A 5,315-nucleotide genomic window follows, 5' to 3' on the forward strand; every position below is an offset into this window, starting at 1 on the left:
CTGGGTTATTTTCTTGTTTGGATCACATAGTAATGTGGTACCAAACTGAAACAGTCGATTAAACCAGGTTTCGATCAATATTTTTGAGGATAACGCATGTTAGGTCTAGGTTAGGCCTGGGATTTTCACTCACCAGACTCATACTTTCGCATTCCTCACATACTTGTTGAACGGATCCTGGGTTTTTTCTGGTTTGGATCACGTAGTAATGTGGGACCACACTGAATCAGTCAATTAAACCTGGTTTCGACCAATATTTTAGAGAATAATTCATGTTAGGTCCAGGTTAGGTCTGGGATTTTCTCTCATCAGGCTCATTCTTTCGCATATTTCTCATACTTGAGGGCTAGATCCTGGGCTTTTTCTGGATTGGATCACGTAGTAATGAAGTACAACACTGAAACAGTCAATTAAACCTGGTTTCCATCAATATTTTAGAGGACAGCGCATGTTAGGTCTAGGTTAGGCCTGGGATTTGCCCTGATCAGGGTCATACTTTCGCAGTTTTAACATACATGTTGACCTGATCGAGGGTTTTTTCTGCTTTGTATCACGTAGTAATGTGGTACCACGCTGAAACAGTCAATTAAACCTGGTTTCGATCAATATTTTAGAGGATAACGCAAGTTAGGTCTGGCATAGGTCTGGGATTCGCCCTCATCAGGCTCATACTTTCGCGTTTTTCACATACGTGTTGAACAGATCCTGGGTTTTTTCTGGTTTGGTTCATGTAGTAATGTGGTACCACACTAAAACATTCAATTAAACCTGGTTTCGATCAATATTTTAGAGGATAACGCAAGTTAGGTCTGGCATAGGTCTAGGATTTGCCCTCATCAGGCTCATACTTTCGCATATATCTCATACTTCATGTCTAGATCCTGGGCTATTTCTGGATTGGATCACGTAGTAAAGTGGTACCACACTGAAACATTCAATGAAACCTGGTCTGGATAAATATTTTAGAGGACAACGCATCTTAGGTCTGGGTTAGGCCTAAGATTCGCCCTCATCAGGCTCACAGTTTCGCGTTTTTCACATACTTGTTGAACAGATCCTGGTTTTTTTCTGGTTTGGATCACGAAGTAGTGTGCTACCACACTGAAACAGTCCATTAAACCTGGTTTCGATCAATATTTTAGAGGATAACGCAAGTTAGGTCTGGGATAGGTCTGGGATTTGCCCTCATCAGACTCATACTTTCGCACACTTCACATACTCGCTGAACACATCCTGGGTTATTTTCTGGTTTGGATCACATAGTAATGTGGTACCACACTGAAACAGTCGATTAAACCAGGTTTCGATGAATATTTTTGAGGATAACGCATGTTAGGTCTAGGTTAGGCCTGGAATTTTCACTCATCAGACTCATACATTCGCATTCTTCACATACTTTTTGAACGGTTCCTGGGTTTTTTCTGGTTTGGATCACGTAGTAAAGTGGTACCACACTGAAACAGTCAATGAAACCTGGTTTCCACCAATATTTTAGAGGACAACGCAAGTTAGGTCTAGGTAAGGCCTGAGATTTTCACTGATCAGACTCATACATTCGCATTCTTCACATACTTGTTGAACGGATCCTGGGTTTTTTCTGGTTTGGATCACGTAGTAATGTGGTACCACACTGAAACATTCAATTAAACCTGGTCTTGATAAATATTTTAGAGGATAACGCATGTTAGGTCTGGGTTACGTCTAGGATTTGCCCTCATCAGGCTCATACTTTCGCGTTTTTCACATACTTGTTAAACAGATCCTGGGTTTTTTCTGGTTTGGATCACGTAGTAATGTGGTACCACGCTGAAACAGTCAATTAAACCTGGTTTCGATCAATATTTTAGAGGATAACGCAAGTTAGGTCTGGGATAGGTCTAGGATATGCCCTCATCAGGCTCTTACTATCGCATATTACTCATACTTCATGGCTAGATCCTGGGCTATTTCTGGATTGGATCACGTTGTAAAGTGGTACCACACTGAAACATTCAATGAAACCTGTTCTGGATAAATATTTTAGAGGATAACGCATCTTACGTCTGGGTTAGGTCTAAGATTTGCCCTCATCAGGCTCACAGTTTCGCGTTTTTCACATACTTGTTAAACAGATCCTGGGTTTTTTCTGGTTTGGATCACGTAGTAATGTGGTACCACGCTGAAACAGTCAATTAAACCTGGTTTCGATCAATATTTTAGAGGATAACGCAAGTTAGGTCTGGGATAGGTCTAGGATTTGCCCTCATCAGGCTCTTACTATCGCATATTACTCATACTTCATGGCTAGATCCTGGGCTGTTTCTGGTTTGGATCACGTAGTAATTTGGTACCACACTGAAACAGTCGATTAAACCTGGTCTTGATAAATATTTTAGAGGATCACGCAAGCTAGGTCTGGGATAGGTCTGGGATTAGCCCTCATCAGACTCATACTTTCGCATACTTCACATACTCGTTGACAAGATCCTGGGTTTTTTTCTGGCTTGGATCACGTAGTAATGTGGTTCCACACTGAAACAGTCGATTAAACTTGGCTTTGATCAATATTTTAGAGGATAACGCAAGTTAGGTCTGGGATGGGTCTGGGATTTGCCCTCATCAGGCTCATACTTTCGCGTTTTTCACATACCTGTTGAACGGATCCTGGGTTTTTTTCTGGTTTGGTTCAGGTAGTAATGTGGTACCACGCTGAAACAGTCAAATAAACCTGGTTTCGATCAATATTTTAGAGGATAACGCAAGTCAGGTCTGGGATAGGTCTTGGATTTGCCCTCATCAGGCTCTTACTATCGCATATTACTCATACTTCATGGCTAGATCCAGGGCTATTTCTGGTTTGGATCACGTAGTAGTGTGGTACCACACTGAAACAGTCCATTAAACCTGGTTTCGCTCAATATTTTAGAGGATAACGCATGTTAGGTCTAGGTCAGTCCTGGGATTTTCACTCATCAGGCTCACATTTTCGCGTTTTTCACATACTTGTTGTACAGATCCTGGGTTTTTTCTGGTTTGGATCCCGTAGTAGTGTGGTACCACAATAAAACAGTCAATTAAACCTGGTTTCGATCAATATTTTAGAGGATATCGCAAGTTAGGTCTGGGATAGTTCTGGGATTTGCCCTCATCAGGCTCATACTTTCGCGTTTTTCACATACTTGTTGAACGGATCCTGGGTTTTTTCTGGTTTGGATCACGTAGTTATGTGGGTCCACACTGATACAATCAATTAAACCTGGTCTTGATAAATATTTTAGAGGATAACGCGTGTTAGGTCTGGGATAGGTCTGGGATTTGCCCTCATCAGACTCATACTTTCGCACACTTCACATACTCGCTGAACACATCCTGGGTTATTTTCTGGTTTGGAACACATAGTAATGTGGTACCACACTGAAACAGTCGATTAAACCAGGTTTCGATCAATATTTTTGAGGATAACGCATGTTAGGTCTAGGTTAGGCCTGGGATTTTCACTCATCAGACTCATACATTCGCATTCTTCACATACTTTTTGAGCGGATCCTGGGTTTTTTCTAGTTTGGATCACGTAGTAATGTGGGTCCGCACTGAAACAATCAATTAAAACTGGTCTTGATAAATATTTTAGAGGATAACGCGTGTTAGGTCTAGGTTAGGTCTGGGATTTTCTCTCATCAGGCTCATTCTTTCGCATATTTCTCATACTTGAGGGCTAGATCCTGGGCTTTTTCTGGATTGGATCACGTAGTAATGATGTACAACACTGAAACAGTCAATTAAACCTGGTTTCCATCAATATTTTAGAGGACAGCGCATGTTAGGTCTAGGTTAGGCCTGGGATTTGTCCCGATCAGGGTCATACTTTCGCAGTTTTAACATACATGTTTACCTGATCGAGGGTTTTTTCTGCTTTGGATCACGTAGTAAAGTGGTACCACACTGAAACAGTCCATTAAACCTGGTTTGGATCAATATTTTAGAGGATAACGCATGTTAGGTCTAGGTTAGGTCTGGGATTTCCGCTCATGAGGCTCATACTTTCGCATTCTTCACATACTTGTTGAACGGATCCTGGGTTTTTTCTGGTTTGGTTCATGTAGTAATGTGGTACCACACTGAAACAGTCCATTAAACCTGGTTTCGCTCAATATTTTAGAGGATAACGCATGTTAGGTCTAGGTCAGGCCTGGTTTTTTCACTCATCAGACTCATACTTTCGCATTCTTCACATACTTGTTGAACGGATACTGGGTTTTTTCTGGTTTGGATCACATAGTAATGTGGTACCACACTGAAACAGTCGATTAAACCTGGTCTTGATAAATATTTTAGAGGATAACGCATGTTAGGTTTGGCTTAGGTCTAGGATTTGCCCCCAGCAGGCTCATACTTTCGCATATTTCTCATACTTCATGGCTAGATCCTGGGCTGTTTCTGGTTTGTATCACGTAGTAATGTGGTACCACGCTGAAACAGTCAATTAAACCTGGTTTCGATCAATATTTTAGAGGATAACGCAAGTTAGGTCAGGCATGGGTCTGGGATTCGCCCTCATCAGACTCTTACTTTCGCACACTTCACATACTCGTTGAACAGATCCTGTGTTATTTTCTGGTTTGGATCACATAGTAATGTGGTACCACACTGAAACAGTCGATTAAACCAGGTTTCGATCTATATTTTTGAGAATAACGCATGTTAGGTCTAGGTTAGGCCTGGGATTTTCACTCATCAGACTCATACTTTCGCATTCTTCACATACTTGTTGAACGGATCCTGGGTTTTTTCTGGTTTGGATCACGTTGTAATGTGGGACCACACTGAAACAATCAATTAAACCTGGTCTTGATAAATATTTTAGAGGATAACGCATGTTAGGTTTCGCTTAGGTCTAGGATTTGCCCCCAGCAGGCTCATACTTTCGCATGTTTCTCATACTTCATGGATAGATCCTGGGCTGTTTCTGGTTTGGATCACGTAGTAATTTGGTACCACGCTGAAACAGTCAATTAAACCTGCTTTCGATCAATATTTTAGAGAATAATTCATGTTAGGTCTAGGTTAGGCCTGGGATTTTCACTCATCAGACTCATACTTTCGCATTCTTCACATACTTGTTGAACGGATCCTGGGTTTTTTCTGGATTGGATCACGTTGTAATGTGGGACCACACTGAAACAATCAATTAAACCTGGTCTTGATAAATATTTTAGAGGATAACGCATGTTAGGTTTCGCTTAGGTCTAGGATTTGCCCCCAGCAGGCTCATACTTTCGCATATTTCTCATACTTCATGGATAGATCCTGGGCTGTTTCTGGTTTGGATCACGTAG

This window comes from Colletes latitarsis, unplaced genomic scaffold (genome assembly GCF_051014445.1).
Source record: "Colletes latitarsis isolate SP2378_abdomen unplaced genomic scaffold, iyColLati1 scaffold0002, whole genome shotgun sequence".
Lineage (NCBI taxonomy): Eukaryota > Metazoa > Arthropoda > Insecta > Hymenoptera > Colletidae > Colletes > Colletes latitarsis.